A 23,091-nucleotide genomic window follows, 5' to 3' on the forward strand; every position below is an offset into this window, starting at 1 on the left:
AGAAGGATGGAAGAAAGAAAGAAAGATGGAAGAGAGAAAGAGAGAAAGAAGAAAGAAAGAAAGAAAGAAAGAAAGAAAGAAAGAAAGATGGAAGAAAGAAAGAAGCAAGCAAGAAAGAAAGAAGCAAGAAAGAAAGAAAGAAGAAAGAAGGATGGAAGAAAGAAAGACAGACGGAAGAGAGAAAGAAAGAAAGAAAGAAAGAAAGAAGAAAGAAGCAAGAAAGAAAGGAAGAAGAAAGGAGCAAGAAAGAAAGAAAGAAAAAGAAATAAAGAAGAAAGAAAGAAAGCTGAGCGGTGTGGGAGAGAGGTGGGAAACCGAAATGTCTGTCCGGTAAGTATGGGGTGATTTATTTTCTGGAAAAAAAGGGAAACAGTGAAAACGACTTCCATTTAAGGATTTATTTTTACCAATACCCTCAATTTACTGAGGTATTCTAACCCAGAAGCAAAGCGGATGAAGAAGAAGAAATCTGCCCGGCTCCTTCTGTGGGGCCGCTTCGCGCCGTGCTGCCCACAGGACAGGGACACAGGCTGAGTGGCGGCCCCTCCTCTCTGAATTTCCTGGCTTTTGTAAATTTGTCAGTCCAGCCATGAGCTTTGTTTGAACAGAGGTTGGCACTTCATGGAGGATTGTATCGTATTGTAACGCACAGCGCAACACATCTTTCCTGTATTTATTTTACATAAAGGCTTTCTAGGAGCCAAAGGGCTTAAGCCATAGGAAATAAAGAAGTTAAGTGTGCGTCCGGACCCTGCAAAGGCTTCACGTCCACACCCCAGGAGCTTCTGCGAACCCAGAAGTGCAGAGAGGCCTCGCTGGCGACAGGAGGCGAGGGTTGGTGAGCTCTGGGGCCTCCTGGGGAGAAGCCAAGTCCTGTGCCAGAAAGATCGGGGCCCCACCGGGAACCTGACCCTGGCCCAGCAAGGCGGGGAGTGGGCAGGGCGTGCGGCTGGGTGGGGGGGAGAGTGTGGAACCCCAGCCCACGTTTCACATCGCGGCTAGAACGTCTACATCAGATCCTGAACGGAAACACTTCTCAAACATCTGTGATTTGGGGTATGAATCCAAAACCCAGCTCAGCTTGTCCATGCCAACGACATCCCGTGGAAACAAACCAAATTCTAAAAAAGAAGAAAAATCGAAGAGTTCTAGACACAGCCCACATCTCAAGAGAACGAATGCAACTTGGGATAACAGTTTTGGTGCCTTTGGACATTTTGAACCACTCTTAGAGCAGAATGGGATTGTGTAGTGTTGACTTGTATTAGCAACTACGTGGTGGGAGAGACTCTGAATATTAAGAACAGATACTTGTACACTCTATTATGCTGTGAAAGCAGTTGTGAGTGATTTCACTCACATTACACCCATCTTGTCTGTAATAATTCTAAGTGCGATTCCTAGTTTGCAGATAAGGTAATTCAGGTAAATTCTTAATACATTGTGGGTTGATAGTTCTACCTCCAAACTACAGTGAGGAACACTGAGTATTTTGGTCGGTAAAAATAATGTTGGTATGAAAAAATAATGTCAGGAATTTACTCCATTCCATTCCATCATCACTGCTCTCAAGAGAGCGTTGGAGAAATTTCACTTGGGCACCAGAATTAGGATGGAATAGTTTTCTAGGGAAATATGCACTTCTCATTTTATAGGTAGTGCAAATCTTGTAAAGATGATTACGGGGTCGCCTGGGTGGCTCAGTCGGCTGAGCGTCCAACTTCGGCTCAGGCCATGATCTCACGGTCCGTGAGTTCGAGCCCCGTGTCGGGCTCTGTGCTGACAGCTCGGAGCCTGGAGCCTGCTTTCGATTCTGTGTTTCTCTCTCTCTCTCTGTCCCTCCCGTTCATGCTCTCGCTCTCTCTCTCAAAAATAGATAAACATTAAAAAAAAATTATGAGTGCTTCCCTCTTTGTTTCGGATGCTAGGAAACTCACTGGAAAATTCTGCCCCCTCTAAAAACCCAGAGGATCAATGTGTGCTTATCTTAAGCCCCGGTGAGCTTATCTTGACCCTGATTTCATTTTTTTCTACCCTTATTTTTACCGATCTAATTCCTCAACTCTTATGCTATCTTTTTAAATTTCTTTATTTTTTTCTTTGAGTTTATTTATTTTGAAGGAGAGAGCCATAGTGCGAGCGGGGGAGGGGCAGAGAGCGAGGGAGACCCGGAATCCGAAGCGGGCTCCAGGCTCCGAGCCATCGGCACAGAGCCCGACACGGGGCTCGGACTCACGGACCGTGAGGTCATGCCCTGAGCCGAAGTGGGACGCTCAATCGACTGAGCCGCCCAGGTGCCCCTTGTTCACTTATTTTTAAAGGTTTTTAAGTAACCCCCATGCCCAACATGGGGCTCGAACCCACAACCCTGAGATCAAGAGCCACACGCTCCAGCGACTGAGCCAGCCAGGCACCGCACATTGTCACGTGCCTCTGTACCTGAAATGTCTTTTAAAATTAAAAACATTTTATTTCTTTAAAAATTTAAAATATTAAAAAAAAATTTTTATCATATAAAATGCTCCAGCAGGAAGCGTGGGCGGCTCAGTCAGCTGAGTGACAGGCCACTGATTTCAGCTCAGGTCATGATCCCAGAGTCTTGGGATCGAGCCCCTAGTCGGGCTCTGTGCTGTGAAGCCTGCTTAAGACTCTCTCTCCCTCTGCCCCCTCCTATCTCTCTCTAAAATAAAATAAATAAATAAATAAATAAAAAAAAAAAAAGAATAAAATAAAAAATAAAATCTTAAAAAAATTGTTTTAAATGCTTCAGCAGCCTAACATCATTTCCCCCTAGCACCAGTGCCATAACCAGCATCACAAAACAAAAACACAAAAGTGTGTTTAGTGACTCAGTACAACTGAGCCGCTCAATGAGACATCCAACTTTTTGTGTCTTCCCAAAATTCCATTTTGGCCCCCCAAGTCTAATTTGATGCCATTGGTTTAGTGTGTGTTTGGGGCACACGAAAACGCCTCCATCCATTCTAGAACCAAATGCCTGTGCACAGCCTGGCGGGGAGGCCCCAGGGTCGCACCTGGTTCTGTGGTTCTGACCCGCATCTGTTAACCCACCTCAGATGCCTGATACATAAACCTCCCCGTTCCTTTTTGTTGGGCTTAATTTTTAATTTTTTGATGTCTTAATACACTTCCTCCAACTTGAGGGCAAGCAGTCTGGCTGTAAGTCATAAATAAGCCATGAAAATACTACCCCAACGGGCGCCTGGGGGGCTCAGTCGGTTAAGCATCCGACTTCAGCTCGGGTCATGATCTCGAGGTTCGTGAGTTCGAGCCCCGCGTCGGGCTCTGGGCTGACAGCTCGGAGCCTGGAGCCTGCTTCGGATTCTGTGTCTTCCTCTCTCTCTTGGAGCCTGCTTCGGATTCTGTGTCTTCCTCTCTCTCTGCCCCTCCCCTGCTCGCACTGTCTCTTTCTCTCTCAAAAATAATGAGAAACGTTAAAAAAAAAAGAAAAGAAAAGAAAAGAAAATACTACCCCAAGAGTATTTAACTCAAATTCAGCCTCGGGTGTGTTCCACGTGGTTTCAGCTGTACTGGTTTCCATTTGAGAAGATGACTGGGCTTTCCTGCGTATTTATCCCGAAGTTAACGAGGAGACAGAGACAAGCAAAGACAGCCAGAAAGGCGATCATTTTAGGGAAGAGAAGAAAAATTTTTGAGAACTGTTTTGGTGGAGATTATCGTCACTTTGTTAGTTTATTTGGTAAAGTTCTTGCCTCCATTTATATATAACCTCTGCATCTTTATTTTTTATTTTTTTTAATGTTTCTTTATTCTGGGGGGAGCGCAAGCAGGGGAGGCCCAGAGAGAGAGGGGGACAGAGCGGGCTTGAAGCTGACAGTGCGAGTCACGAGATCATGACCTGAGCTGAAGTCGGACACTCAACCGAGTTGAGTCAGTCAGGGTCAGGTGGCCCTAACCTCCGCATCTTTTTTAAAGAAGACAAAATACTACCTTGCCACGTGCTACCACATGGATGGACCTCGAGGACATCACGCTGGGGGGAGTAAGCCTGACCCAAAAGGACAAACACCCGTGATCCCATTTCCATGAGGCCCCTGGAGGAGTCACATTCACCCGGACAGGAAGCAGGGTGGTGGTCCCTGGGGCTGGGGCGACGGGGTGTTGATGGGTCCGAGTTCCAGTTCTGCAAGATGGAAAGAGTTCTGGAGATGGTTGTACAAGACGTGCTGGCCACTCTGCTGAACTTCAAAAGGTCAAAATGGTAGTAATTTTATGTCATGTATATTTTGCCACAAGTCAGCCCCCAAAACGTACCTAGCGTCCCTCATCAACAAAGCCTCCTGACCTCTGAACCGTGACAACCACTCATCCATATCCCGACCACTTCTTTCCCTATCGTCCTGCTTCTAACTCCCCCACATCTCCTAAATGCCAAATTGTACTTTCTTTCCCGCTGTCTCAGGGGACAAGTCACTTGCCATCTCTGGCGAAGCCTCTGACCGTTTCTTCCTCCTCAGTTTCATTACGAGTGTGTCTGGCCTGCCCGCAGCGAGAGAGGCCTTGCTGGTTCCCTTATTTGATTTCAGTTCTCCCCGCAAACTTTGCAACGAACACACACATGTAATCAGTCATGCCTGGTGAAACATAATGGGATTTCGGGGCGGGAAAAGTCAATGGTTTTGCTCTTGTAAGAAAGTGTGGTGTTAATAGGTCACGATGTCTCCGTTAAGTAATTAACATAGTGTAGGGATTACGAGAAAAGGTAATAAACACAGTCCTTCTTCTAACGCGGAGAATCTCCCACGAGAGGAGTCCCTCCTGACTTTGTCTTCCCTTAAATAAATCCTGCTCTGTGGACTCCTTCCTTTCATCCTTCAAACTATTAAGAACCACATCTGTGGAATTCGGTATCAGCTATTCAGCTGCCAGCTGTTGCCGAAAGTCTTTACTTAACTTGAAATTAAGAACAGATTTGAGGGCCCTCTACCTGCTGTGAGGTCCTGATGTAGTTACCGAAAACCGCAAACGGTAAGAAAATGCGGCTGCCGATCTCAACGGTTAGTGTGTTTTCTGCGCTGCTTTGGCCACAATTGCAAACCTGCACGAACTCTATGTCCCCACACCATTAACGATACCTTGGTCGTTAACCAAAATGGATGCATGAGGATCAGGAACAGAAAATCTGTGTTGCAATAAGACTAGTATCATGGGTCATCGGGAGCTTGCCTCTGACAGATGGTGGGGAACGTTGATTCCCTGGGAAATCGCGGAAGATGAACGAGACATTCTCCGTATCATACCTATGGGTACATGTTGCACAGAATCTTGGAGAGATACTTTGCTGATTATTAAGCTATCTGAAAATTCAGATGTGGCTCCGTGTAGAGAGCATCTTCAGACTGGGGCATCGAGGAGAGATGAAAAGATCTTCACAAAAGTCTCCCGACAACATGCGGGTCTCCACCATGACTCTCTAAGCCTAGAGTACAGCCATTTTGGCCCTAAATTGTCCTGAATGTAAAAAACCCAACAAGAGAAAGCTACTTAGTGAGAAGTTACCGTGGCGTAAACATGGGACAATCTGGACATAGATCAATTAGAGGCGGATGTATGTACGTGTGTTTATAAGAAATGCATATTATCTATTTCATTACTAGAGTTTATCACCTTCAAGAAAATAAATCTTAAAAAGCAGAACTAAGATAGTTTCCTACACCAAGGTTAAACACATTCTGTCAGTTACCTCCAGATTCAAGCCGTCTGAAACCATTTTGTAGAAGACTATTTAAAATAAAAAAAAAATGGGGCACCCGGGTGGCTCAGTCGGTTAAGTGTCCGACTTCAGCTCAGGTCATGATCTCTCAATTTGAGGGTTTGAGCCCCGCGTCAGGCTCTGTGCTGACAGCTCAGAGCCTGGAGCCTGCTTTGGATTCTGTGTCTCCCTCCATCTCTCTGCTCCTCCCCTGCTCTTGCTCTGTCTCTCAAAAATAAATAAACATTAAAAAAATTTTAAAAATATATAATCACAACTTTGCCCCTCTTCAGCATATGTTAAATTCCATACTGATGGGCCGTTTTCCCCTTCCTCCATAATCTAAATACAGTGTATTCTCTCAGTTTCTGAGTTCTGTGAGAAAAAAAAAAAAAAAAAAAGACTTCAGAAAAAAACATCAAGTTAGGATTGGGGTAATGTTTCTGAAACTCTCAGTGATTAAACAAACGACCAATTTTCATTTATACATGAAATTGTTACCTATAACACACGATAGAACAGCTGTACTGTTCCTAAAACAGTCTGTATACCTTGGAATACTTGTGGACGGTTTAACTAAAACATACCCCTAATCCACTCTTAAATCTGTGAAATCTAAGTTAGTTCAAAGAGCTAAAAATTACCTTTAGATTTAGGTGCATCCTGTCCTCCTTTCTCAGATATAATTTAGAATATAGGATATAAATTCACACAGAGATAGAATTAACATTAAATATTTACTAATAAGTGATGCACTTAAATTTTTGAGCATGCATATTTAATAAATATTTTTCAGTTTGTCTTGGATTTCATACCTTAGGGACTTTCACTTCCAGCTTTCAGACAGACAAGGCCTTTTCTGGGGTTCTTTTTGTTTCTTATCCTTAGCTAGTCTTTAACGGAACCCTCCAGAACCTCTCTGACCCAAATGGCCGCCCATCACACTGCTGCATAAGCTACACAGACCAGCTGCTGAACGCTGTTTCGTTAAAATACCATTTTCCTTACCTTGAAGGGACAGAGTCCCAAATAATTCATTAGACAATCACAGGAGAAAATGTGTTTTCTTTTCCATCTATTTCATCAACCAGAATTATTGTCTGTTATAAAATTGTAGATAGCCAAATATCTAGTCAACCAACCATCAATCCATTAATATCGCTGACTCTTCTCCACCCAAATATTGTCCTGTGACATTTCAAATGAGGTGAACCTCTTCAGAAGGATTTCAGGGATTTGTATTTTGTGCAGGAAGCATGTCCTCGATCTTTAAGGGCAACTTTAAATATTTGAAGGTATCATTAAACACTTGAAATTTTAGCCATGCTAAATACGTTGTAGAAGTAGTATGGGAACTTTTACAAAATATTTTATTTTCATACCCTCCCTCCCCCCGAATAAGGTAATAGCACACCCCCAAACGAACAACGATCAGTGACGTGGTGTACAAATAATGTCAACACGTCTCGCCTGCCACAAACAGCACCCTCACAAGCAGTAAACTCTGCTGGCCCTCAAGCTGCTGTTTTTCCAGAGTGTAACCTTGCCCGTCTCTCGAATTACATTCTCAGATTCTGCATGCATTGTGGAGACACGGAGAAAGGAAATCTTTAAAAGCACAGTATGATTGTAGAACCAGCATAGCCCTGAGTGAAATCACATGTGGGTGACAAGCAGGCTCCAGAAGGGAGGTGAGTCATGGAAATCACAATTTTACGTGGAGGGAGGACTTTGGAAGGTTTGCTCACCGTTCCTTGATCGAACTTGTCAATTTTGAACACATGGAAGTTATTAGTGCAACACTGTAGTCCTAAATAGACCCAAGAATGCAGATGAATGGAGTGGATTTTTACCGTGGTCTCCAATCGATTCCCAGATACGACAAAAACAACTATTAAAATTCCAAGTATGCAAATTTGAATCTCTTTGTGGGTGCACACATATATATGCGGTAATGCATCTGTGTCTATATATGCCATTTATGACCACGTAATTAGTTGAATTGGGAGATACTTTCATTTGTGCATTTTTTACTGGGTATTGTAATGAATTCTGGGCAGTTCAATACTTTTCTGTGAATCAGACTTAAATCTGATTAAGAATACATCCCACTTAAGCATTCATGCCCAAACCTGCAACAATTGTCAACGACATTTACTATGCCTGCTGTCCAAATTAGTGCAGATCGTTAATCACAAAGAGCTTGCCTTTTAGGATTCCAGGATCCTTTTTGGAAAGGTTCTCGCCGCTCTTGCTGCGGCTCCTTTCCTCCCCTGACCCCCCCCCCCCCCGACACACACGTGCAGAATGGCCCCTGTGTCTGATACTCCAGCTTGGCAGGCACAAGCTCCCCCCTTTGGAGCTCCTGTGTAGTAGTTTCTGTTGTAAATGCCATAAGTTGGAGAGGCCCCGGGCTGCATCAGCAGTGAGTGTTAGCGAGCGCCTGGCACCAAGAGAAATTGCAAGGGCGGAAGGTAACGCCGGACTGCGGCGCTGACTGCGGTGTCTTGGCCGAAATCCATCCTCACTGCGGAGCTATCACGAGGAGAGAGGGCAACATGGCCAGGAGCCTGGTGGGAGAAGACAGTGCTCCCCTCCGCAGGCCACCTCCCTCGCTCTGCGTCATCGCGGACTCAGGGGCGCGCCTCTACTCTTTCTCCTCTCCACGCCCCCCCCATCTGCACCCCCCGCCCCGTGTACCATTATTGCTTCTTGGAGTCACACTGGGATTTCCGTTCCCAGACTTAACTTATTGCCACTAACTACGGGCCGCGGAGAGCAGTTGGGGGGTGAAGAAATGGTTTGAAAAACAGAAAAATTAAAGTTGAACTTTCCAAGGATAGAAATGAAAATAAAAGCCCACAGTCATTTTTAAATTGCCAGATAGCAGAATCCTCGTCTGAAGTCTTTCCAGACTTTGATCTCGATTCAGGACTTAATCTATCGAGTATCCCCAGCACATTTACCAGGAAGTTCAGTGAAACGCACACCCTAAGCCGTTTGGAATGCACACGCATCTGGGACCACCGGAAGGATACCCACAGAGAGATCTGGACTCGAGGCTTAGTGCTCAGGTGCCCAAGTCGGCTGAAAATGCATCCCAACACGTCTGCACGTATGGATGCGTGCGTGTGTGTCCGTGTGCGCGCGTAAACAGCTTCCCGTAACTGGATCTGCGGCGGCGTTAGTCCTTGAGAAGAAGGGGCGACAACTAGCCGCTGGGATCGTGATTCAGGGCTATTAGGGGAAGAATTATCTGGGTCTGAGTCATCGCGAGCCTCCAGACTTTGCCCGCAGTGTGGTAGAACTTTGTGCTGATGAGACAATAGTGGAGCGTGTGCGTTTCCTACAGGGCAGACCATTCCGTGGCTGGGGGAAGCCTCGGGCCTGCGCCCGGCCGCCGGGGCCCGGCCCCCTCCCCCCGCCGCGCAGGCCCCCAAGCCCGGCCGGCGCCGGGGTCCCCGCGGGGCGGGCGCGTCCGGGGCGCGCGAGGGCGGCGCGGGGAGGGGGCAGGGCGCGTGGCGGGCCCCGCGCGCCCTCGCGCGTCCCCCGCGCCCGGGCGCAGCTGGCGCGGTCGGTCTAGTGCAGCGCTCGGCTCCGCGCCTCGGGCGCTCGGCTTCACCTTCAGAGGCGCGGGGCGTGCGCGTCCTCCTCCCCGGGCCCGCCGCCTCCCGCCAAGGTAGGGGCCGGGGTGGGGGTGGGGGTGGGGGCGCCGCGGGGCCCGCGAGGGGCGGGGGCGCGGGGCCCCGGGCCCGGCCGCGCCGGGGACCCCGGTGTGCGCCGCGGGGGTGGGGGGCGGGGAAGGGGCTCCCGGGCGCGGGGAGGGCGGCTCGGCCGCCCTGTGGGTAGTTGCTCCGCTCCGCAATTCCAGGAGTGGGAAGATGCAACTTCGGGCGGCGAGGCGAGCGCTGGGAGGTGGTTTTTACCGCAGTGGAGGGGCGGGGTGGGGGCCGGGTGGGAGCGCGGAAGAGGCTCTGGCTTTGTACACTTCGTCAAAGGCGACGCGGGAGGAGGGGAGCTCGGATGCGCTCTCCATCCATTAGGAGACAAAGAGCAAATTGCCTTACTTTAAAGTAAAACGCTCTGGCTAATGAAGGTGGGTGATGGGGCTGCGGGGCCCGAGGAGCCGCTTCAATTATTAAGGGTTTGGCTGATGGGATCGATGCCTGTAGGCACCGAGGGCTGCTGCCTCGGGTACGTGTTTGCGTGTGTGTGTGTGTGTGTGTGTGTGTGTGTGTGTGTGTTCGGGGGGGGTTGCCTCCCCCTCCCCTGGCTGCATGCCCATTAGCTGGGAGCGTATAAGTGACCCTAACATTAAAGAAGTAAGGGCGCCTGGAAGGGAAGTTAGGGTGGGGGTGGGGGGCGATGGTTCTCTCAATGACCATGAGGGGTAGGGAGTGGGGTCGGGGTGGCAGGGACTCCTCGGAGTCGCACCCGGCCTGGCGGGGGTCGGAGTGGGGGTGGGGGAACTATTGATCGCGATATATACCCGGGTATATACGAGAAAAGAAGAATGCTGTGGGGCGTGTGTGTTGGGGGGGGGGTGCGGTGGTTGGAAAAGCGCCTCGTCTGCCATTTCCAGGGAGAACTAACACAGTGAATAGTTAGGATCAGTATTTAGAATAAACCGCCTCGTCAAGTTTTAAAGAAACTTTGTATGAATAAGTTTGTTAAAAGCCAGCCGAGTTGGGTATTTAAAACAGCGGTTTATGGAGGAGGCTGGTGTGCGGCGACAATCAGCGGTGGTAGGCAGGGAAGCCGGTGGAGCCCTGCAATTAGGGACCGGAGAGACCCAGCCTTTTAGCCGAGAATGTGGGTCTGTAAGTCAGCTCCATTTATTATCCGCGTTAATAAGCTCTCCGCAGCAGACCGGGATCAGACCGGGAGCTTCTGGGGTGTGTGTCTGCATTTTACTCATGCTGCTGGCTTACTGATAAAGAATTACTTGGTCTCCGGGTGTGCAAAGATCAACTTGCTCAGCCCTCTTTTTAAATATATTCATTCTGTGCCTTATTTAATCCAGATGCACAAAAAGCCATTTGCTGCTTCATTGTTGGTTTACATTTTTTGAAAAGGCGACCGGTGTAACCTGTGGAATTTGAAATGCAAATAGAAGCCTGTGGGAGTTGAGGCAGAACAAATCAGCATTTATAAAGTGAAAAAGATTTAATGTCTTTGAAATCATTGCAGAGGAAAAAAACTGGAGGGGGGGTGATTTTTCAGGGAGTGAATTGTGACGTCAGGTCTTTTTGGAAAAGATGTTATTTTTAAGGTCTGAAACCCGGGTATGTAAAGTGCTTACAGGAAAAACAGATTACAAGATTAACATCTGTTAACATGATCGTTTATCTCCAGCCAAAAATAGGTCAGTTCTTTCTTAAGGAAACACGATTGCTGGCGCATGCTTAAATAATAAAATTAAAATAATGAGTGCATCAATGAGGGCCGGCATTTGTTATAATCTGATCTGTGAAAAACATTTTTTAATTTCGAGATCAGTAGAGGTCAAAATCTCTTTTGGGCGTTGAGAACAACTCTTCGCTCTGCGTCCACCCCCCGGATGACCCCCTCCTCCTTACTCCTCGCTCCCTCTCCGCCCCCATCCCGGACTGCTAATTTCCCTTTTCATCCATTGTGGAAGTACAAAATATATTTAAATGGATATTGTCTGACGCCCCCGTCGTTAAAGAAAGCAAACTCTCCGCGCAGATGGCTAACTTTCAGGGCTCTGCTGTTGTTTTACCATTAAATGAAACGGTAGGGAGGGAAGGAAAAAAAAAAAAAAAAAAAAAAGGAAACAGCCTTGCAAAGTCTCCCTGCCCCCTGGGTGTGAGTGACGGCCCTGCCGGCCAATCCGGAGCGGCTTTCTCCATCCCGGAGGTAATTTGGGGTGTGAGTGTGTGTGTGAGCGCGCGCGCGCGCGCGTGCATGCGCCCATGTGTATGCACACTGTTAAGTGCGACCAGCCCCGCGCATCCGCAGGCTCCTGACGTGCACAGCTCTGTGCTGTAGACGTGGACACGCTTGCATCTGAGTCTGGACAGCTAGATGGGCGCGCAGCAGTCCAAAAGGAGACCCTGCCCCCTCTGCCCTCCTGCGAAGAATGGGCGGTAAGAGGCGCTTTCGGATTCAAGTCGAAACCTGCAAATGGGGAAGAAAAGAGGAGTGATATGATTATGCTTCTCAGCAACCGGGGACTCGAAATGTACGGTTCCTTCCGTCTCGTTCCCACGCGACGGGCGCGCCCTCGCGCGCCCGGGGTCCGGAGCCCACTCGCCTGGCGCAGAACGTACAGAAAAGTGGGATTATGGAAATTGGTGTGAATTGCGTAGAAAAGTGAAGGACAGCGTGTACCTTACAACTTCGTATTTTATTGTCTCCCTGGAAGTTCATACTTAGTCCATGGCAAATTCTAGAATGTGACCCACTCACGGTCAGTGAAAAGTTCTGCTGCCCACCCGACTTGTGAGCGCGGAGCGCCTGCCGGGTCTCCACCGCACAATGGGCACATTCACGGGCGCAGTGCGTCACGGGCCGCCGCACGTTTCGAATCAGCTTAATCCGGCACCAATTTCCCCCGGAATACTGGTAGTGATGTGTGGAAGTGTACGGACCAGACCTGGTCCTGGAGCATCTCTCCATCCGTGTCGCAGATGCTGTGCCGCTTCATCCCGGGGTGGATGATGCAGCTGCATCGGACGGGTTAAGGACCCACGTGTGACCCCTCCTTCCCCGGAGACCCCTTCAGGGAGGCCCCTGGGAGGGACTCCGCGCCCCGCCCTCGTCCGAGTATGGGGTGCCCGGCGGCCGGGCCGCACCGAGGTTTCTCCAGGGGTCCATGGGCGACCCCAGGCCGCCTTCGTCGTACCCTTGCAAGAATCCAACTCAGTTACAAGGTAGCGCCCGGCCCCGCGCTTCCTGCTCCGGCCATTTTCGGCCCCCAAAACCTGAGTTCGATCCGATTCAGCGCCCCCCCCCCCCACCTCCTCCTCTGAACTCGCGGATTGAGAAATGGGCAGCAGGGGGGACGTGTCTCCGGATTAAACCGTTCCTATTTCTGTATCCTGGCGTGCGGCCTTGGGCCCGGGGCGCCGCTGGGGGAGGCGGGGCGGGGGCGGGGCGGGGGCGGGGGGATTTACCTGCCCGCCCCGGGGGCGGGGGCGGTGGCCGCTTGTTGCTGGGCTGCCAGGGGGCGGGCTGTGGGCGGGGCGGGCAGGGCAGCGAGGTGGGGGAGGGCCCGGCCCGCGCCCCCGCCCCCCGGCGCCCGCCCCCCGCCCCCGTCATGTGGAGCGGACGTCACTCGCCTGCACTGTAACCCAAGAAGTGAAAGAGACGGGGACCCACGGCCCAACTTCGCACCGTAACAAAGGCGGGGGTCCGTGCGGGCCGGAGAGGGACGAGCTGGGGAGGGAGCGGGCTGGGGGTGAGGGGGCCAAGGAGGTGGGGCAGCCGGGCGGGGAGTGGGGGGAACCGGGACTGGGTGGGGGGGGGGTTCTGCGCAGGGCGGGGGGCGGGGGTCTCTGTTGGGCCAGATGGTCGGGGTCTCCGCGGGTGGGGCGGGTAGTGAGGTCTGGCTGGGGTCGGGGGGGGTCTCCGCGGGGCTGGGGTGGGGGGGGCCTTGCAGGGGCCGAGGTCTGCGTGGGGCCGGGGCCGGGAGTGGGCGGGGGGGGGGGTCTGGCCGGGTCCGGGGTGTCTCCGCGCGGGCGGGGGGCGGGGGTCTGCGCGGCGGCGCGGGCCGCGCTCCGGGGGCCGAGGCGAGGCTGAGGCCGAGGCCAGGTAATTGGTTTCTATTTTAAACTTCACTTTGTTCTGGCGGAGGTGGGGCGGTGGGAAAGGCGTGGCCCCCGAGGACGATTACATAAGTATTCACACCTGATTCGGTCCCGGCCGGGGCTCCGCGCGCGGCTGCGGGTGGGCGGCGCGGGGGCACCGGCCGCCGTCCCCGCGAAGGGCTGCCGCGCGTGGGTGTGGCGCCCTGCCTGCGTGGCCTCTTCCCGTCCGGGCGGCGAGCAGCCCGCGTAGACGCGGGGGCCTGTTCCTGGAAGCCCAGATGTGCCCGAGGGCGTGGGGCCGGCCTGCCGGCGGGGTCCTCTGCGTAACAAAGGGCAGGGGCTTCGGGACCCTACTGCAAGTCACAAAAGGAACTTTGGACGGTGGTCTTAATTAAACATGCGGGGGGGGGGAGGCATTTCCCTCGTGAACCTGCCATTAAGTCTGCAATCCTGGTTAAAGATGATTTAAAAACTGGTGGCCCTCCATCCTGTGGCTGTGTAATAAAATGCCGTTAAAGTACTGACCCCAGTGGAAGCGAGGCTGGATCTTCCCCCAGCAGGATCCTCTCCAGATTATTTTTTAAGCCGCCCTATTAATATGATTGGAGTATTTTGGTTTAGGAATGTAAGAGCTACTTTAAGGAACCAGGCATGCATGCTATTTGATAGGAAACTTTCTGCTGCCGCGTAAAAAAGCTCACTTTATCATTTGTTTGTGCCTCCTTCATTTTCTCTTACATTCTTTGATTGTGGCGTCAAAATAGCTGTGCTATTTATGTTTACACAGACCCGCTAGAATTAAATATACCACATGCCTCTGCTCTGCATGATTCCGAGCTTCCTTCTCCTGGTAAAATTGGGGAGCGAGTTTGAGCGAGCTGGCCTGGAGCCTGGGGCTGGCAGCGGGTTACCGGAGGAGGACATCTTTAGTTTCACTAGGCCTTGCAAGAAGGGGCCCTGAGCAAGCCTGGAGGAGTTAGAATTAATTCTGATGGCATTAGAATTTTCCTGTGCCGAGATACAAGCATATCAGTCTAGTATTTTTCTTAGTTCTTTAGTAGGACTTTGTTTTCTTAAATTAGCTAATTTGAATATGCTGAAACAGAGCGCATTAACATTCTTAAAAAAAAAAACAAAATCCCAAGGGATGTGTAATAAAACTAACCCAGAGCAGTGGCACTGCCCCTCTCGAAACAAAGCAGCCCGTTGGTAGGTATAGGGTTCAGCAGTGGAGAGAGAGAGAGGGGGGTGTTGCTTATTTTTATTTATGAAAGCTTTTGTTAAGAATTATCTTCCGAACTGGCTTGGTGTGTTGCAAAACGCACCAGATCAAGAACGTGTAACTATGGGTTGTGTAACTGATATTAGTCGCTGAGGAGTATACTTTTTTACATCATTGGTGTTAATCCCACCGTTATTTGTAAACAACCTTTAAAGTTGACTGGCTAATGTAGAGATTGAAGTTTTCCCGGGACTTTGACGTCCTGCGTGTCTAACTCTGTAAGATGATGTCTGTCCCAGAGGCCATCGTGGAGGGAAGAGAATGAGAGAGGTTTTTGAAAGCTGGTCCATGCTAAACAGCGTGTTGTTTCCATTACCATAAATTGAACTTTACATTCCTTTACCTTCCTTGCTCCTGTGTGGGTAATGTCTGAGTGTTCATAGGTGGAGCGTTTGATGTGAAAGTTGTTGAGCCACAGTTACGTGAGAAAGCAAAGAGACTTGGTTAGAGACTGCTTCAGAACGCGGTATACTGTAACAGATGGTTTTCAGTCTTACCAAATAGGGAAAAGGGCTAATGTGACCTAGGAAGTTAAGTAGAATTTAGTCCTGGGTTGTTCTTGAAACAGCAGCGCTCCGTTTAATGGGTTGTTGTGGATTTTTATGCATTCATTTTCCAGGATACGTATGGGTCTTACTTGTAATCTGCCAGAAGGAATCTTTTAAACAGGCTCTTTGTGGGAGTGGCTGTAAGTCTGACTGAAGGTTGTGTGTAGAGTTTCAAGTGCATTATACCTTAATGTGGTAGGGATAGGAAACTAGGGTACGAGCTGGTTACTTTCACCGGGAAGGAGCTTGTCCAAAGGCGTGCACTTTCCTCTGACACCGTGCTTGTTTTAAATGCTTGAGACGTTACACTATTTTGGGTTTTGTTCCATTTTCAACCTTGGAGAACAGGGCAAGTGTTAACTATATAATTAAAAGTGGTATTTTGTCTGTAACTAGATCGCTACCTGAATAAAGCATCAGGATTAAAGGTATAGGAAACAAGACTTTTTCGTCGGTGTCTGAAGACCATATTTAGTTGGAGACATCCGAACTTTCTCAAGGGCATAGATTAAAGCAGAAGTAAGAGAAATAATGGAGGGAAGCAAAAGAAAGTTACATTTATTTGATTACATATCTGCATTATAAATATTTGAACGTAGAAGTAACATTCCTTCTTCAAAAGCAGACATCTTACTTGCTGTAAATGTTTATACGTTTTAGTGCTTGGATAGAGCCGTTCTGTTCTGTCATAATCAAGCAGTTTTTTCAGAAATGCATCTCTCGGCTGCCCTTCCCCCTCCCCCTCAAAAGTTCCAGGGGCTGTGGGAAAAGTTGAATTAGCTCGCATCTTACCGACTGTAGCCCAGAGAAAGCTGGGGGCCTGGCGCCACACGTGCAGAGCTGAGGGTGTGCTGTCCGACACTCACACTCCTGCCTTGTACTTGAACCCACTGCTGAACTAGCACCCAGCACTTAGACCTTCTGTGGATTGCTTACCACTTGGCACCTTTGACCCTTGTTTCCGGAATTAGTAATGTCTACACGTGACGAGTAACTGGGTTACTGTCTTGGGCTCCCAGACTGTTACTCTGTTGATAGGAAACTACATGTCTTTGGGTTTGCATTTTTCAGGTGACTTGGAGAGTCAGGAGGTGGGCGGCTCTGAGGTCTGATGAGGTGCTGGTTGGACTACGTCTCCAAGTATGTTATGGAGATGGGTAGCAGGATGGAGCTTCTGGAAGGCAGGTGTAAATGTAGACTGCAGATAGGTATCCATGGGCTGCCACTCAGTTTGCCCAGGAATTAGGGTAGCCGCAATTATCCGACTCGTGATGTGTGTTTGGCTTGGTGCTAACTGGAGGCATGAGCTAACTAACTGGTGTGACCGTGACCCTCTTCTCCCTCCTGTCCTGTCCTCCCTCCGGGGCTGTCCGGCCGTTGGCCAACGGCCAACAGTGTGTTGGCAGCAGCCTGTTAAGGGTCTGAATGTGTCTCCGGGAGGGTGACAGCGGTTTTCAGATTCAAGCCTTCGCCTTGGTTCTCACCAGTACCAGAAACATGTGAGTTTGGGGTGGGAGAGGTAGGACATTTCTCGTTGATGGAGGGGCGACCTCTGCCCCCGAGTGGGTTGAGAACTCCCCAACCTTTCTTACCAGAGTAGAGAGCCTGAGTCATGGGGGGGAGGGGCATCCTCTCTATCCTTGGACTCTGGCCGTGACTGTCTTACAGTTTTCAGGAATATTGGTGAATTTCAGGAAATTGGTGAAACCCATTTTAAGGAAGGAAGCACATCAAATGTTTATTTGTGAAGAATTTATTAATAAAATTAACCTTACGGGAAGAATAAAGAAAAACTTCCACTGTGAATTTAAAATGTCTCCTCCAGGTCTTTAAAATGCATGTTTATTTTAAAATTAATTTTCTTCGAAAGAGGACTGTTTTAGGGGTTATGACTTTAATAGCCATGGGCGTTGCTTGTGTTTGAAATTTATACTGCCCACTAAGGTATATTAAGGATATCTTAGATGGACTGGTAAAAATTAGCAGTTGCAACTAATGCCCTTGCATCTTGCTACACGGGATTGGAACAGCTGAAGCTTTTCTTTCCAAAGCTAGAGCTGGCTGTCATATTTATGTCCAGAATGAGATGTTTTCCAGCAGCGTCCATTCGAATTGTAAAGAAGTGTAATTTTGTGGCTCTCAGCCTTCCTTAAAAGTAGTTCTCCAAAAAGATCTGGCATTTATTCTTCATTTCCAGCGGTAGTGAAAATTACAAAGCAGGAGTAATTAGAAATGCGACTATTTTGAGAATGTCACCCTGTAAATATATGTAAAGTAATGAACAAACCACCACACAGGAGACTAGAAAAAAATAAATCATTTAGAAACGACATTGGGTTTAGATACATGTTACTGTTTATTTCAAATAGGAGTTCATTCTGGTAGATTTTCTTTGTGTGTGTGTGTGTGTGTGTGTGTGTGTGTGTGTGTGTGTGTGTATTTGGTCAGGAATTTAATCAAGTTGTTTTGTTCTTGAAATTTCAGGGATAGGGATTCTGTGTGGTTGTGAAGTTCGGACAGTTTCTGAGTGGAGTGCTGAACGCAGGTTGAGGTATTAATGTATTTTGTTTTCAAGACAAAATTCATCTGGTGTGTTATTCCTTGAAAAGCAGGTAGTCTGGTCTCTTGCAGATCTGGCGCCCCGGGGAATTGCTGATGTCAGCTCGGCCTTTGGATACAGCTGTCCTGTTATTTTCTTGCTCATTTAAGGGATGGTGAGTGGAGGCTAACATGTGGTGTTAGCTTTCAGGACATAGTTAAAGAGAGACTCTTAAAAATTGGGGTTCTGTGTTAAAACTCTGTAGTTTTTTTTTCCCCCCAAATGGCTAAGAATTAAAATAGAATTTTCAACATTATTTAGTAACACTTGGAAAACCCTGTCTTCAGCTCTCCCCGTGGTAAAGTAAAGGATATTTGTTTAGGAATTTTTCCCTTTGTTTTCCAGAAAAGGGCAACATGTGTCGGTCTTTGCCATATGGCACTATTTAACCTGTATTGCCTGAGCTGACTTGGCACTGTGTTAGGCATTGATTTATTTCGGCATTCGAGAATGTTCTTTGAAATTTAGTACAGGGAAGGATGCATCGAAAACGGTGTGGACCGGCAGCTTGTGGCTTTATTAGCTTCTTGTTCGACTGATGTTTAAGGGGAGGAAAGCAAGTGTCACTTGTTTCTTTCCTGCAATAATTTTTGTAGGAAATAGTTTGATATTAAATGTTGGCTGTGTTAATTCAGGGAAATACAGAGCCCCTTGGGAGTAGTTAAAACTTGTATCGGTTGCAGATAGGCTGAGGGTTGATGTAGGGAGAGGGACACTCACTCTTTCGTTCCTGATTATTCCAGTGATTTAAGCGAGACCTAAAGAAATATGTGTTTCTTTTTTTCCCCTTAGAGACTTGGTTATTTTTTTTTTTCCTAAGGGATGGTGGCATCAGTGAACAGATGGACGATCCTGTTTTCATAGTTTAAACTTTTGTGGCGCTGCTCTGGAATTTTCTGGAGGCAGCCTGGTGATGCTTTCACTTCGTGATTTGTTTTGTTTACACACACTGCTCTTGGCTTTTTGGGTAGTCTTAGGTTTTTCATGCACCAGAGCGGGTTGTGATGCGACATCTCCGGAGTCGGGCGCGCCCCCGAAGATCGTGCCTCCGTGTTGAACATCTTGTACGGTTCTGGTGTGGCCACCAGACCTACTGTGTCTCCAGGTGCCTCTCTCGTTGAATCTGTCTCATTAGCCTTAATCATACCGTTCTTCCTGTTTTCAGGGAAGAAGTAAACACATTTACCCTCCTTCATGTGTGTGCCATCAGAGCAGGGCGTTTGCGGACAGAAAGGTGGGCCTGGGTGTCGCCTCCTGGCGTTTCCGCGACGTGAACGAGCGCCACAGTCAGTGCTGCATAATTTATATTGACGTTATCAGTGACATGGAGAGAACATTTTTATGCAAGTTTGAGAAAATATCATCATTCACACTGATAATCATGTTCCCACCAGATTTAGATTCATCACGCCAGAGCTTTTCATGTCTTTAGCGTGACCATTAGCATAATGACGATAATTTGTCCCTTTGAGTAACGCCGGGCGTAATTTACATTAGTGTTACTGTGACGAGTGCAGCACGGCCCAGGTGTTCAAGTGGCCTCCCGATTTCAAAAATGGCTTTTTACTTTTTAAAAGTGAGAGGCGGGGGGTCGGGGGGGTGGGGGGGATGGTCTTGTTCCTAAAGCCAACTTAAAAAACATGACCGGTACTAAATAAGTGAATTCCTGGCGTAAAAGTACTTGCCATAGCAACGTAAACTTGGGGACAATTCTGTAGAGTCATGGGATTAGTGGTTTAGTGGTAGGATTAAAATTGGCCTCAGTAAATTACCCTGGTGACAGAAAAGCAGAATCTGTTAATGGTTTTACAGGAAGATTGGCCCCTCAGTTGTGCTGCAGATTGATGAGAGATTATGGGCTGCTTAGATTCTGAACTTTCGAAAGGAAGGTTAATTTTTCTAATAGCTATGCATTTGTAAGCATCGGCAGGAATCGGTTAAAGAAGGGAGTTGGTGCCGTTAGAATCTGGGATTTTACGTGCCCGTGGGAGCGGATTTACAGGCCGCGTTTGTTGTTTGGCTACAAACCGGCGGCCGTTGACGTAGGTTTTCCAAACGTCCGTGGAGATGCTAGACCAGACTGGAGAGTGCGTTAGGTCTGCTGGGCCCCAGAGGCACCTTTTAGACGCTCTCAGGATGGCAGTTTACTAACCTGCCCCTTCGTGGCTGGGGCACAGCGAAATGTGGCTCCTTACTGCAGAGTGTGGTTCTCCTGTCGGTTCAGAGTGGGCCATCGATTCTGTAGAATGACCATGCAGGAAAACGGGCACTTTCCTAACTCTTTACCTTTCCTCGTAAGTTCACGTTATCTCTGTGTGCACTTGTTGTAGAAGGCTCGTAGCGAGAGTTGCAGACGTGTTAACAGCCCCCGAGAAACCTAGACGTGGCTTTGGGTGAACCTCGACATTTTCCAGGAACTGAAAGGCAGAAGGACTTAGTGATGCGGCCAAGGCCACAGCGATAGAGCAGAGCTCCAGGGGGTTCCTGGGTTCCCGGTTCCCAATACCTGCTAGATGCACACGGCAAGGGGAGGTGAGAGTCCCCTTCCCAGATGAGCTTGGCGAGAGCCCATCTGGCAGTGCTGTGTGTTGAGGACTGCACTTGCTGTGGTATGCTGCCCCGTTTCCCTGTCACCTTCTGATGCCCAGCTCTAGCTCCAGAGAGAAGAAAAAACCGCTGACCCCATGTTTGCATCTCTCCATGGGAATATCGTGTTCGTGTGGGAACCGGACGGGTCGTCCCATGCCAAGGTCCCTGTAGCATCGCAGGGCTAGGCAAGGAGGGAAGCCCAGATCGCCAAAGACCCAGCAGCTGTTTGCACAGATTTCCAGCTCAGCACGGCTCCGGGATGTCGATTTTCTTGGGAAACCCGACGATGGCACCAATACTAACATCCCTTTTTACAAGACAGTAACCACAGAGAGCAAACGACCAGCATGGGTAGAAAGACCTGGAAGAAAAAGAAAAAAAAAAAAAGCCACCAAACTGTCAGGGGAAGGGATCAGAGAAGACAGGTGATGGTTGTGATAGACCGCCAGGTTCTCGTGGGCTGTCCTGTCCTGATCTGCCGCAGACGGTGGGGTGCAAGAGTGTCGGCGGCCAGTGGGCATCCGCGTGGTGGGTGCTCTGAGGGATGGCGCAGAGGACCGCAGATGTCCAGAAGGGGAGCCGTTAGCTGGAACGGGGTAGGGAGCCGTGGGCACCTTTCTTTCAGCGTATCCTTGCTGCGTGTGGACAACACGGTGACCGCGGGCGAGGAAGTTGGGCGCAGGGGCAGGCCCAATCCAGCGAGTCTCCGACGGCAGCTCAGACGTGAGGCCACACGCAGCAGCCCACTGCGCTGGCTGCTTGGTGGCTGGCCCGCTCCCGGTGCGTGCATGGACTCTGGCAGACCTCCACCCTCTCCGCCTGGTAGAATTGGGAGCTGGGCCGGGACCCAGGGAATTTTGCTTCTCGGTGCACGAGCTGTGTAGAAAGCCTGCCTACCTCCTTTGCATGCTCCAGGTGAGCAAACAGGGCTGACCTTGTTTTTGCTTAAGAATCGGTAAGTTAAGACCCAAATTTAGAATTGGTTTTCCTTTTCTGAAGAAGAGAGGACTGAATACTTGTTCGTTATTTACCAAAAAGTATATCCTAGGTAGTTTTCTGCTTTTCTAGAAATTAAAAAAAAATATTTTTTGTATTACCACCAGCGTAAACTTAGAATTGCAGAGATTTTTTTCATCGGTGTTACAGTTTATGGACATCATCCTGTACGCCCTTGGGTGAGAATTTTTGCAGGCTTCTTTGAGTATCTGGTAATTGAAATCTTGTTATTTGTATGTGGGTAGTGAGAGTTTCCTGGTTTATACCCATCGCCTTCCATAACAAGATGAGATGCACCTGACATCACACATTAACTATATAGTGACACACTGGGGCGCCTGGGTGGCTCAGTTGATTGAGCGTCTGACTCTTGATTTCAGCTCAAATCACTGTCCTGAGATCGAGCCCTGCATCGGGCTCTACGCCCAGTGTGGAGCCTGCTTGAGATTCTCTCTGTCTCTGCCCCTCTCCCCTTCTCTCTCTGTCAAGAACAAAACGAATATATATATATATATATATATATATATATACACACACACACACACACACACACACACACACACACACACACACACATATATACGTATACACACATATGTATATACACATATACATACACACACGTATATATACACACACATATATGTATATATACACAACACGTATATATACGTACACACACATATATATACACACACACACACACACATATATATATAGGGAAACATTAATAAAAATCAAGAACAAGGAAATGATAGACCTCTACGAGGAGAAAATAAGATTACATATCCAGATCACAATGGTCCTTCTTCCAGTGGGTATACTTGAACCAAAATATGGAATCGGAGCTTTCTGGTGACTCAAACGAGGAGTGAAGCCTGCCGCTTCTATGTTGAATTGAAGGCCAGGACAAGACTCACCAGTTCTTGGGTGAAAGGAAAGCCTTTTTTAGTGCTAACACTAGAGGAAACTTTTTTTAAAAAATTTTTTCAATATATGAAATGTATTGTCAAATTGGTTTCCGTACAACACCCAGTGCTCATCCCGACAGGTGCCCTCCTCAATACCCATCACCCACCCTCCCCTCCCTCCCACAGTTTGTTCTCAGTTTTTAAGAGTCTCTTATGCTTTGGCTCTCTCCCCCTCTAACCTCTTTTTTTTTTTTTTTCCTGCCCCTCCCCCATGGGTTTCTGTTAAGTTTCTCAGGATCTACATAAGAGTGAAAACATATGGTATCTGTCTTTCTCTGTATGGCTTGTTTCACTTAGCATCACACTCTCCAGTTCCATCCACATTGCTACAAAGGGCCATATTTCGTTCTTTCTAGCCATGTAGTACTCCATTGTGTATATAAACCACAATTTCTTTATCCATTCATCAGTTGATGGACATTTAGGCTCTTTCCATAATTTGGCTATTGTTGAGAGTGCTGCTATAAACATTGGGGTACAAGTGCCCCTATGCATCAGTACTCCTGTATCCCTTGGGTAAATTCCTAGCAGTGCTATTGCTGGGTCATAGGGTAGGTCTATTTTTAATTTTCTGAGGAACCTCCACACTGTTTTCCAGAG

At 48.5% G+C, this 23,091-nt stretch overlaps 1 protein-coding gene and 1 long non-coding RNA gene across 6 annotated transcripts in view; one reads left to right on the forward strand and one right to left on the reverse strand.

Annotated features, from left to right (window-relative positions):
* Window positions 1-676: 676 nt before the first annotated feature.
* LOC124517158 (uncharacterized) lies at window positions 677-9,033 on the reverse strand. The gene is made up of 3 exons (XR_006963323.1): window positions 8,777-9,033; window positions 3,973-4,616; window positions 677-1,121 (listed from the first exon to the last, which is right to left on the reverse strand). It is a non-coding gene; the product is annotated as an uncharacterized LOC124517158 (long non-coding RNA).
* Window positions 9,034-9,310: 277 nt separating this feature from the next.
* The window catches only part of ZNF516 (zinc finger protein 516), a 124,999-nt gene continuing 111,218 nt past the window's right edge, over window positions 9,311-23,091 (forward strand). For 3 of the 5 annotated variants that reach the window (XM_047086228.1, XM_047086223.1, XM_047086227.1), the window contains exon 1: window positions 9,311-9,413. The gene's annotated coding sequence lies outside the window, so the exon portion shown is untranslated. Of the gene's footprint in view, window positions 9,414-9,693; window positions 9,831-12,957; window positions 13,110-23,091 lie in introns of those variants that run through there. The other 2 variants (XM_047086225.1, XM_047086226.1) reach the window with 2 other exon arrangements.

The sequence above is a fragment of the Lynx rufus genome, unplaced genomic scaffold, assembly GCF_022079265.1.
Source record: "Lynx rufus isolate CCGP_SWC_20201006 ecotype Redwood Valley unplaced genomic scaffold, mLynRuf1.p SCAF_20, whole genome shotgun sequence".
NCBI classification, from domain to species: domain Eukaryota; kingdom Metazoa; phylum Chordata; class Mammalia; order Carnivora; family Felidae; genus Lynx; species Lynx rufus.